Source organism: Mastomys coucha, unplaced genomic scaffold (assembly GCF_008632895.1).
Source record: "Mastomys coucha isolate ucsf_1 unplaced genomic scaffold, UCSF_Mcou_1 pScaffold22, whole genome shotgun sequence".
NCBI lineage: Eukaryota > Metazoa > Chordata > Mammalia > Rodentia > Muridae > Mastomys > Mastomys coucha.
The window spans coordinates 35,857,660-35,870,655 of NW_022196905.1; the positions used below are offsets into that span (position 1 = coordinate 35,857,660).

The window sequence follows — 12,996 nt, forward strand, 5'->3', positions numbered from 1 at the left end:
AAATAGGGGAACAGAGGAACAGTGGTAGGAGAGGAACAGTGGGAGAAAAGAAACTATTTTGAAAACCCCATGTCATTTACCCAGGAAACACTGAGTCTGGAGTTAAGCTTAATTAGCTTTTCCAAAAAAAAAAAAAAAGTCTATTTCTATATAATAAAGCACAACTTTTCCTAATTATCAGCTCTCCACTCCCCCATGTTCATAAAAATCATTTATATGAATACCATGAAATCAATAACACACAGGGTTCACTTCAGTTCTTACTACTGACTTGGTGGCCCTAGGCAGGCCTGTTGGCCTCAGTCTTGTTAGATATAAAATGGAAATACATGTGACCTCACAGATATAAAATAGAAAAACATGTTACCTCATGAAAGCACAGTTAGACGCAAATTGGATTTAATTATTTGAAACAACTCTGAGAACTATTTAAGAATACTCAACTATTTGCTCTTTATTTAAGTGCCTATCTATTACATTTTGTTTATTCCTAAGTTGACGTATAACAAGAGGCCTAGGAAGAAAACACACACAAAAATTCCTGCTTCTCATATCTTTAACAAATTATAAACTCTATAAAGTCCTTCTACCACAAACCTAAACTTTGAGTTTTTTTAATGGAACTTTTAGAAGTACAAACTATAATCACTGACATTAAAGCTTCTATGAATGCATTAAATGGCCCATTTGCAAGAGCTCAGTGACCGGAAAATAGATATAATAAAGTCACCCAGTACCTAACACAAATATGACAGTATATCAAAAGTGTGCAAGAAAGACTGAGAAATGGGATAAAAATAAGAAGGTACAACACACAACTATAGTTCAAAAGAGGACAAAGGGAACAGAGGAAGCCAATATTGACGCTTTTTTCAAAACTAATAAAAATTAAAATGGGCTGGAGAGATGGCTCAGTGGTTAAGAGCACTAACTGCTCTTCCAAACGTCCTGAGTTCAAATCCCAGCAACCACATGGTGGCTCACGACCATCCCGTAATGAGATCTGATGCCCTCTTCTGGGGTGTCTGAAGACAGCTACAGTGTCCTTAAATATAACAAATAAAATAAACATTTAAAAAAATTAAAATGTGTATATAGAAGACAAAATATACTGGGCTAGAGAGATAGTTCAGGGATACAGTGCTTGCTTAGCATATTTGAGACTCTGGGTTCAATCCCCAACACTGCAAGCAAACATACACACGCACATGAGCACAGGCACACAGGATGCCCACATTCATTGTGGGGATACGTCACAGCTCACCAAAGACCAATACTTTTTATAGTATTCTATGTATGTTAATCAGGCTCTTTTTTTTTCAGCAACCAAGAAAATACAAACTAAATTATATTACCATGATACTTTCAAGTGTTAGGTTGAAAACATTGGTGTTTTTCTAGTGTTTGCTTTTTTTTTTTTTTTTTTTTTTTTTTTTTTTTCTTTATCAGGTCAGTGATTTGCTGGAAGTCATACCCTAGAGCATTTTTGCCAACTATTTATGTTCCTTACTTAGGTAAAGCAAATCCCATACTTTCTCCATGGGGTTAAGGTCAAGACACTGAGGGGAGCCACTCCTTCCTAATTAGTTCCCCAGACTCCTCTTTTCTCCCCTCCCTTTAAATGGCCACAACAGTCTAGAAAAATGTTTGGAGTCATAATCCCCCTGATAAATGAATCCGGGATCAAGCAGCTGGTTTCAGGAAGGGACTCCTCGCTGGGCTGCAATTATGTTAAAGGTGAACTCCAGTAGTTGGGGTCACAGCTGAGGTATGTCAGGGGAAAATATCCATCTCCAAGCACCGTTATGTGATTCACGAAGCTGAGAGCCTCCTGCTTCTCCCCCACAGTGCACTGTCACAAGATGAAGATCCCTGTAAATGAGAAAAGCACTTAATGAAGTGAATGAAGGAGAAGGTCCCCTACTGGTGACTCCTGGCAAGAAAAGACTCCCATGTTCAGGCAGTACTAGCCTCTTATAAAGTTCCTCCTAGAAATCCTGACAGGGATTTCTCGTTTCTTAGGATCACACTTATTTCTGAGCTAAGAAATAGTTATCTAGTAATGGCTGGTGGGGCAACATTATTTATTTCTTTATTTTTTTCTAACATTGTTAAAAATATTTATTTTGATAGTCTTTCATAAGTCAGTACAAGTTCCACTCTGCCACAGATGTGTTGAACTGATGTCTCCTTTCTTATCCAGCCGTAGTACACGGCTGGATTCCATGTTAGATTGCGTCCAAATCCAGATGACCAAACAGTCCTTTATCCCCAAAGTAGGCTTAAATCTGATGGTTCAGGCATCCCTGGATCTGCACCCCCAGTAAACCCAGGTAAATCACGAGAGGAAGAAAGCCCTAGCGGACAGCAAACTGGCAGGCCTTGAAGAGCTGCTGCAATCTCTGCTTGGCTTCTTTGCTCAGCTTCTCCATGGTGAACACAGACCAGCTGAACGGGGAGACCCCCACAACATCGACCGTGTCCCGCAACGTTATTTCTTTTTATTGATTATTTTCTTTTTTTTTTTTTTTTTTTTTTTTTTTTTTTTTTTTTTTTGATTTTCAAGACAGGGTTTCTCAGTGTAGCCTTGGCTGTCCTGGAACTCACTCTGTAGACCAGGCTGGCCTTGAACTCAGAGATCCGCCTGCCTCTGCCTCCCAAGTGCTGGGATTAAAGGTAGAATTTTGTGTGTGTGTGTGTGGTTTTTCTTTTCAGTATTTTTATTAATACTTTGAGAATTCCTTTCCACGTATTTTGATTATATTCATTCCTTCTTTCTTGCCCCAATTCCTCTCAGATCTACTCCTCCCCTCTCTCCTTCCTACAGCTGTGTGCCTTTGAAAGAGCTGTTGTCTTATATACTCGAAGTCAAGGCAATGTAAAATACTAGTACATTCCAGAGCTCAACTGCCTTTTCATAATCTTGTAGACTTTTATCTCCCTGTTTATTCTAGTATAATACAGTCCTTCATCCCATAATTCTGTCAATAATATTGGTTTATGGCAAGAGAAGTGTAACTTCCTCACGAAAATCGGTCCTACTTTAAGCACCTCTCTTATTTTGAGGTTGCAGTAACTCCACCTTTATCTTAAATTGAAAAAAAAATTGTAAGTTCAAGTCTTCCTGAGGAAAATATAATAGGTATTTCAAAAAACAATGGTACTCGATGTGAGAACTGTCAAACATTTCTGTTCAACTTTCTGTTACAGGACAAAGAGACAGACAGAGCCCCTCCCACCATATAAAACAGAAGTAGAATAAAGAATATCAACTCTAGCTGGGCAGGGGTGGCGCACGCCTTTAATCTCAGCACTTAAGAGGCAGAGGCAGGCGGATTTCTGAGGTCAAGGCCAGCCTGGTCTACAGAGTGAGTTCCCGGATACCCAGGGCTAAACAGAGAAACCCTGTCTCGAAAAACCAAAAACCAAAAACCAAACCAAAACAAAACACAACACAACAACAACAACAAAAAGAATATCAACTCTACCTGTGTTCTATTAGGATTTCTCAGAACCTCAATAATAAATTCCCCCAAACATTGGGCTTAAATGGTAGAACTGTATTCTTTTTCAGTTGTGAGCATAAGAAGTTAACAAGACAGCTGCTCTAGCATCTCCAGGAGGATATCCTCTCTCTCTCCTCCAGCTTCTGGGGCTTTCTCCCCTGGGAGTCAGTGTGTAATTCCTCACCAGCCTTAATCCTCTAATGACCTCTCCCTTCTCCAAATACATTCTTCCTTTGCGAGTGACTACATTCAGAGACCATGTAAATAATTGATGATCTCCCATAAATTCTACCCTCAAAGATGGAGCTCCAAATAATTCACAGGTGTATAGGGAAGTACATGGACATCTCCCATGTTACCATTCCACCTGTAAACAGACTCATAGCCAAAATGGCTCCCTACCATCTTGATTTGAGGCAGTCTTTCTTTGACCATACAATATTAAATACAAGAAGTATAAAAAGAGAAAGCACACAAGACAAACCATAGTGAGTCAGAAAAAAAATGAGAGTGAATGACATTAACTCTGTGGCTGTAGATGATTTCAAAGTCTTACAAAAGTAGAGGAATTCAATTATTTTATAAGCATAGAGACTACCAACACCCATAGTGCACAGTAGTGTTCAAAGCAAGTACCTTCTTTCCATCCCACTATCAGAGGGAAACATGTTAAACTGAAATGCTCTTTCTAGTCATAATTTTTAGTAAATGGTGTATTTTAATAAACTTTTTGTTCATTGATGATTTTTGCATTAATGTCTATGTTATACACAGGAGCGATCATTTCTGAAATAAAATCAGCCATGTCCTTTTAAAAGATGACAGAAACTATAGGCTGGAGAGAAGACAGAGCATTTAAGAATACATACAGCTTTCGCAGAGGACCTGAGCTTGGTCCTCACCACCCTTGTCAAATGAATCACAAACACCTGCTGCCTCCGGGATACCTGATGCCTCTGGCCCCTGAGGGCACTGCACTGGTGTGTACATAACACCACCAGAACCACCCCCCCACACACACACACACACACACGACTAAAAAAAGTTACAGAAGCCAAAGTACATTCATGAAAAGTTTATATTCGTGTATGATGTATTTTTAAAACCCTAAAAATGAGAAACAGAAGAAAACTTTTCCAATCTGATTTGCAAACTAGCTTTTGAGAGACTTCATAAAGAATTTTGGAGCATTATTTTTTTTCTATGCATCATCAGAAGAGCCAGAAAGGACAAGACAAAACTGTCTCTGTAGGTGATATGGTCGTCTACATAGAAAATATTAGAAAAATAAACTCATAAACCTACATATACTTCTTTTATTAAGTTCTATTCATTTACCTGTATGTTTGTATGCATAAGTGTGTGTATGTGTTCCACAGTATGCCATACAAATCAGAGGACAACTTGAAGAAGTATAGCCCTAAAAACACTTATTTGGGGAAAGAGAGAGAGAGAGAGAGAGAGAGAGAGAGAGAGAGAGAGAGTGTTACTTGCTTGCTTGTTTTAAGTGAATGTCTACGGATGCTTTGCCTGCATGTATGTCTGTGCACCACATTCATGCAGTGACCACAGAGGCCAGAAGAGAGCATCAGACCCTAGAACTGAAGTTAAAGGTGGTTGAGCCACCTGAGCAGAGGGTGCTGAGAACCAAATCAGGTTCCTCTGCAATAGATAGTAACAAATGCTCTTAATTGCTGAGGCATCTCTTCAGCTCCCTAAAAAGACTTTGTAAAATTGTTAAAGGCAAGATCTATCTATAGAAACCAATCATATTTATCAACACTTATAAAGCAACTAGGAAGTATTATTAGTAATATTAGAAAGATTACTAGTAAATCAGCTAGAAAGAAAGGGGAAGAAACTAGACAAGATGAGATGAGATAGAAGCATGCCAAATGAAGACAAGAAATGAATTTGGCATCACAAGGGGCTTTTGACAGAGTATAGGGAAGGAAGCCAGCACACATTTTATCTTTTATACTAATTTTTCTCTGCACACATTACTTATCCCATTCTCTCTATTTAGCCTGGCACTCTCTGCTTCCCTCTTCTGTTTTAGTTATATGTTCCATTCAGAAAATAGTTCTCTTGCTCAAGCTCATCGTGAGTTACTATGCCAAATGATTGACCAAAAGCATCAGACTCTCACGGTTTGGTCCACAGATCTATCTCAGATCTAGTTAACTCTGGGGACAGAGTCACCAGACAGACTCTTGGGAAATGGAAGACACTGCAAGGGCGACAAGCATGTTGTTTAAATCATATGGTCAATTGGAAACAACATGACAAATCTGCAATGATTTTTTTTTGCCCTGCAAAAATTATGTTTCAGGACCACAGAGATGATTCAGCAAGCGAAAGCGCTTGCCACACAAGTCTTACAATGTTAGTTCAGTCCTGGGCATCTACAATGAGAGGAGAAAATAGCTGCTGAAAGCTGTTTTCTGTGTAGGTAGAGAATAGAAGTCCATGTTGGGCGTCTTCCTCAATGATCACGCTGCTTTTCTTTTCATTGCTTTCTTTCTCTCTCTCTCTCTCCCTCCCTTCCTTCCTTCCTTCCTTTCTTTCTTTCCTCTTTTTTAGTTTTGCAACATAGTTTATTCACAAAGGAGTAGCCATGTATGGAGATGAATAGTGAGTGTCTAATCTATCTTACCAAGGATTGTGGGCTTTCTGGTCTGAGGCATAGAGAAAGATGATTTGATCAAAATTCCATCAGCTTTTAACCATCACAGCCCACATGCCAGAGAAATTATTAATGTGATCAGTTGAAAAGTAGTAAATAGTTGAAATTGAAACAAAGTTAAATGTAAGAGTTGGTGAGCTTTAGAGCAGGCTGGTTCAGGTTCCAACCAGACCTTGAAATGAAATGAGTCCTTGATGCACTCAGAGCTTGCTGATTTGACTAGACTGGCTGTCCAGAGTGATTTGAGGATTCCATAGAGTGACCAGTGCATAAATTAGAACGTTCACTAAACTTGAGAGAAAAAGGAATGGCCAGTATCACCATTCTACCCAAAATGTATGTCCTGAGAAAGATAGTCTCATCTTGGTCACCGAGAATGTCTACTGCTGCTCTAGCAGAGGGATGGAGCCTGGTTCCCAGTACCCACATCAGGTGGCTCACACCATATGTGTACACAGACTCACAAAAACACGTGTACACATAAAATAACATTTAAAAATCTTTAAAACATAAAAAAAGAGAGATTATCTATCTGTCTATACCCTTGTTGCCTCGATTACAAGATTACAACCTGGGACAACTTCAGCCCAGCAAACAGGTATTCATTCTAAAGCAATCAGTCTATCTATACAAAAAGGGGTATTTGGGGAATAGGGTTATAATAATACAACATTTAGCAATGGGGTATTGACTAGGAATATAGTTTGTATGCCCTAAATTTAGAGCATTAATTACCATGTCTATATGTACCAATATGGAAAGGTGAATACTGCATGCATCCTAATGTGAAGGGTTTATAAGAACACAAGACAAAATAAAAAATCAAACTGCATAACAAGTATGGGATGGTTTCATTTTGTGAAGTAAATCACACAAAACAAAATCTATGTATGAAAATGTGTTTCTGTCCAGAAGATCAAATAGCACTATCAACAACTGCTACTGAGAAGGATCTGGAGCAGACACAGGGGCAGGGAGAGGAAGACCCTATGATTTTATGCTGTATAGTTTATGATTTAAGCTGGGGGAAAGGGCAGACAAATAGATAATTTAGATGATAAATATAAACTCTAAAATTCCAGCTCTAAGAAAAATCATGATAGTTAGAACTACTTTCTGTTTTTACTCCAGCTCCATTCTTCCCACAGTGCTCGCTAAGAGACAGTTGCCTCTGTGGGTCCAAGAGTTAGTTTCCCAACCCTCATAGGATATAAAAATCTGAAGACGCTTGCTGGGAGGTGGTAGCACACACCTTTAATCCCCGCACTTAGGAAGCAGAGACAGGCAGATCTCTGAGTTCGAGGCCAGCCTGGGTTTATTCTAGGACAGCCAGAACTACACAGAGAAGCTCAGTCTCGAGATTATAAAATAAAATCTGAGGATGCTCAAATGCCTTATATAAAACGCCTCAGCATTTGCATGTAACCTGCATACATACTCCTGAATATTTTAAGCCATCTCTACATGGTTTCTAAGACCTAATTCAAGTTAAATGCTATGCAATTAGTTGGCATAATGCTTCTGAAATGAGAAGAGAAAAAAACTGTTTAGTACACATGCAATTGCAGCGTTCCCTTTTTCCAGAGACAGATATATAAATCTGCAGGAGTGCAATGCACACATAAAGAAGGCAGATGGGGGAGGGGGCAATGAGATGACTCAGCAAATTCCTGGGACAATTATAATTGTCCTCTAACCTATGTACAAGCACTGCGGTACTGCAAACACACATTCATGCACATACGTGAGTGTGCTCAGGAACACACACACACAACCACAAACATACACACACGCTATGGTTTTTTGATTCTTTTCCAAGGCTGGACAAATGGATCAGCAAATAAGAGTACTTGATGCTTTTCCAGAAGAACAAAGTTTGATTCCCAACACCCATGTAGCTGGTCATACTTATCTGAAACTCCAGTTAATTTTACAAAAAGAAATTAACTACGCACCCTTTAACCCCAGCACTTGGGAAACAGAAGCGGGCAAGTTCAAAGTCAACGTGGTCTATAGACAGAGTTATAGTCTAGTCAGGGCTACACACTAAGACCCTGTCTCAAAATAAAAAAAAATTAAATGAGGAAATCTAACTATTGAAAATTCTCATCAGACCAATGAGTGATCTTAGCAGAGGTTCAACCAGAAGAAACAGCAGAAAAGGAAAAAGCTAGAAATAAAAAATTATCTTAAAAGTGGCTATGTTTTAAAAAAAAAACAAAAACAAAAACCTGTAACTGATATATTCTTTGCATTTAACTTGCGTTTCAGTTGTCCAACTGTAGTATTATAAAGAAGTACTAAATTTGTAATAGCTTCAAGTTAGTGTTAGCTACTTCAGACAGGTCTTTGAACATGGGTTTGAACTTTCTTTACATATAAATTAATTATTGTAATGTATTCTTGGTTTCTACCTTTTAAACATAAGGTATTGAATTAAACATAGGGTAAAATATTCAAAAAATAAAGCCATTTGAAGCAAGAGTCTATGCATGTCTCAAAGAGTCTTTTTAATTGTACATAAGAGAACACTCTGATGAGAGCGCATGTGCTGGGTGTAAATTCACTTTGACAATGCACAGCACACTGTAGTCCTCTCCAGAAGCTTGGCCAAAGAAAGGAGGGTTGTGTCCTCTCTTTCTGCTAGAGTGAGACTGTTTCAGGGGGCAAGCTCCTTAATGTGAAGAAAAGGGTCAAATCCAATTAAAACGGCAAAGAAAACTTTGAGAGGACGAATGCCATTAGCACAAACTGGAATGTGGCCAAAACACAGGGTAATACTTCAACTCTTAGAAAAAAAAAGTGCCAGGGGGATATTTAACAACTGCAGGTGGCCAAATTCTTTCTCCCAAGTCTCATCAGGGAAGTCATTTACAGCCACAAGGTTCACCACAGCAAAGTAATCTTACTTGACAAACTGCGTATTCAATTATCATGTTTAAACTTTTACTTTGGTCAGGAATCAGTTAAAGCTGTTCCTCTCCAGGATGATAAATACAGAAATTAAACACTTCTGTTATTAAGCAAGGACAGGGAGTAGGAAATGGTTGCTATGTGTGACTTAGGTTGGTCTCTCTTTCCTTGAAAAACCAATTATCATTTTGGCCTGTGAACTGAGCCTTGATGCATGCATATTTTAATTTCCTTTCTATATTTTGGAAATCTTTATAAAATTTTAACCAAGGGTTCATTCCTCACAATAATTTCTCTCTACAGGTTTACTTTATGTGAATTCAGACAGTTGGCTATTTCCTATATCATATATAAGACTGAGCCTGAACTTTTTTACTTTTTTTAGTATACAATTTTTTTTCCATGTTGGCAATCACCACATGACACTATTTGCTATTCCTTTATTAATTTACCTTTTAAATTTCTTTAACATTTATTTCCACTGATCACTCCACACCCACACCTCCACCAGGGTTGCACGAGAAACATTTTGTTAACCCAGATAGAGGAAGGCCATGGAAATTGCAGGCCTGTCAGTGACATGACCCATCCATCTTGGTTTCTGCAAAGGATATTATGTGAGCAAAAGCATACACTGAAACTGAGAATGGTCCCTGGCTTTTAAACGCTGAATGCATGAGAGTTCTGCTTCTGCCTGCTGTGATTTAAAAGGCTAAAGGCCTCATTTCGAGCCACTAAAATTCAAAGTGACAGAAACCTACAAATTTTTATTGCTGTGCATTTAATAAAATTTACATTTACAAGCTGTCAGTTTGAAATGTTGAATAACTGGTACTTCTGCATGCAGACAAGCAGATTGGTTTGTGCTGTGGGTTCATTACTACCTACTTACACGTTCCTTAAATACTCAGAATAATCCTTCAATCTACGACTTTTGATATCTCTTAATTCAACATTGCACAAAAACACCATTGAGTTTGCAGCAAGGTCAACAAAAGGAATTTATTGTGCTCCCATAAAGCAAAGTGTAATTAAGAGCCCCTTTCTGCTTGTTTTAATGTGCTAATACGAGAACATTAGAACCAAGGTACAACCTATTGCTAGGTGTCTGCAGCAGCTGCCTAGGTTTTGGTAATTTACTTACTCAATTATGTCGACTCTCTTAAATCCACAGCACTGGTGGGTGGTAAGGTAGAGGGATAATAAAAAAACATAGAGTAGGAAACCCCTTTAATGCATCTTTTATGTGCATCTTGGGTAAATTTTTCTTTTCTTTCTTTCTTTTTTTTGTTTGCTTTTGAGAATCAGAATTAAAGGTTGTAATTTTGAAAACCTCTGAGCACAGGAATAAACAAGCATGAAACTAAAACACCTCCCCAAATTATGAGATGTCTAATAATCTGGTGATTACACGTTCTGTGCTGAGAAAGAATACTAAACTGAATGTTTGACTCGGGACTGCAAAAACATTATCTAATGGCTTCCAAGGAGGAAAGATGAGAAAGATCATTCAGAAAGCTACTACATAGTGAATTATACACACTGCCTTATTCTGCATGAGAACAGAAAGACAAAGAGAACCTCTGAAGAGGATGTGATGTCACAGGTTCCTCAGGTCCCATTAGCATATTCTCTCAGAATTGCTGGACATCAAATGAAAATACACTCCTTCCACCTACAACATCACCTAATTCTTCCTAATAGTAAAGAAAATTTTAAACGCCAACCTCGAAGTTCTAACATTATATTTTCTATATATGTTTTATATTGAAGTCAAAATGCAAACTCAGGAAGAAGGCCCAAGAGGTTCAACTTGTTTGACCCAGACATCACTTCTACATTGAAAGTTGTAATTGCACCAAATAGTGACTTAACCTTGCAAACCCAATAGTCTTGTTTTAGATTTTATTTAAACTATCTCTAAACATGTGGCCTTCATGTAACAGGGCAAGTCACAACCTATCAATATCAATTAAAATATTGGGTAGTGCTTAAGTCATTCATTTTAAAATATAGCAGTATTAATCTGATTTTTTAATATGTTAAGACTTAAAATGTCTTTGATAAATGAGTAATTTTTCACTTTATAGCTCAAAAATTGCAAAAGGATTTGTACATATCAACTTATTAACATTGACTGCAAATATGATATGCTTAAATTTTCCTCAGTAAGATGGTGATTCTGCTGGATGAGATGGCATAATTTTTAAAAAGAGAAAGAAAGCAAATAATCTAATTTTTATAATTGCTTTGAGTCATTGTCTTTGAAATAATTTATATGAATTTATTTCACTCCTAAGACAACTTCATTTCACTTTGATCTCAAGGAAATTGAGAGTATAAAATATTATATTGGACTAAATTAAATACCTTGCAATGATAAGCTCAATAATAAAGGTAATTTAGCTTCTGGAAGAATGTGTCATATTTCACTTTCTATTGTTAACTGTCAAAAGTGAATTCAAACAAATAAGCCTGTGAAATTTTATTTTTAAAATGGAAAGTGAAACTAGTTGAGAGGCTACAGGCTGCTGGAAAAAATGTGTAAAAAATCAACTCTTTCCCAAAAATAATGAGCTCAGTGAGTGGAAGGGGGGACCCGAATGAGCTTTTCCTGAACAGAAACCACTGAACCAGTTTTGGACTGTATGACTGTACCGTGAGTTCAGTGATTTGCCTATTCATTAGTCCTTTTGAGAAAGATATCCTAAGAGATGTGGTCAAAACAAAATCTCTGATTTCACCTCTCTACAAATTAAACCCAACAAACAAAACATAACTGTCTATATAAACAAGTCAGTAACTTTTCCTAAGATAGTAAATTCTAACAACTCATTTACTTTAGAGTATAAGATAAACAGTGGTCCTTCTCTAGCAGCTGGGAGCAAGCTCAGGCTACACACCCTATTTCCATGCTCAGCCTTTCTCAAACACGTAGTTTAACTATCTGGTAAAATGCTAGGCTTATTGGTGTACTGTATGCATCCAGTGCATCGGATCCCTATTAATCTGGCTGCCTGTAAGATAACTGAGTACTAAGTAACTCAAATAACATCAATATTAATATAATTGTATTTACTAACCTCTAGCTATTCACTCCTGCCTGGCATAAATGTTGGAATTATAATTCAGACGGGGCCGAACGGCAATCTTCAAGAAAATTGCTTTAAATTGGCCTTCATTAGCTCCCAAAGTCCTGAAAAACAACCCCAAGTGCCTGACTATGGAAGGCAAGCCAGTAGCAGAACCTCTCTATTAAAAAGACAGCATATTGACCTGCTCAGCCGGCACTCATCACATTCAATCAATAGTATTAAATAATCTTCAACCGCAAAAGAATTCTGCTGTTCCTAAGTATTGGGACTATTAAGACTATATTTAAAACCCAGCCCAAATGCCACATGTGTTATTGCAGTTTGCCTGTTTTTTACAACTGTAGAAAATTGGAGGCGATGGCTGATGTTTTTAAGTCTTTTCCTTAACGTTGCTTAGTTATAACTAATCATTACACTGTAACAAAGAGCAAAGAGACTGAAACTTTTATAGGAAAGGCAGAGGTAATTTAGATACCAAATACCAAGTGGGAAATCTATTTCAAAGAGAAGAAAAATGTCTACCGTTCCAGGGCTCTGCTTGGAAGGGCATGTTCCTCTTTGACATCTGCATAGCAAAGGGAGTCCAGTTTCCTTGGTCAACTGTCCTTTCTGAAAACCCTGCATTGGCAGACTTGCAGATGGAAGGAATTTCTGAAGGATTAATTCACAGCTCTTCTTAACACTCAAAATGCTGAATCTCTTCAGTATACAAGCCAGGGAATCTGGTCCTTAGCGCTACATAGTTTAGCAAACAAATGTTTTAAAATATTTTCTCAACATGAAATCTATCGGACTT

At 37.8% G+C, this 12,996-nt stretch overlaps 1 pseudogene; it reads right to left on the bottom strand.

Moving 5' to 3' along the window:
• Window positions 1-2,265: 2,265 nt before the first annotated feature.
• On the bottom strand, window positions 2,266-2,432 carry LOC116070161 (annotated as a pseudogene).
• Between the last annotated feature and the right edge of the window lie 10,564 nt (window positions 2,433-12,996).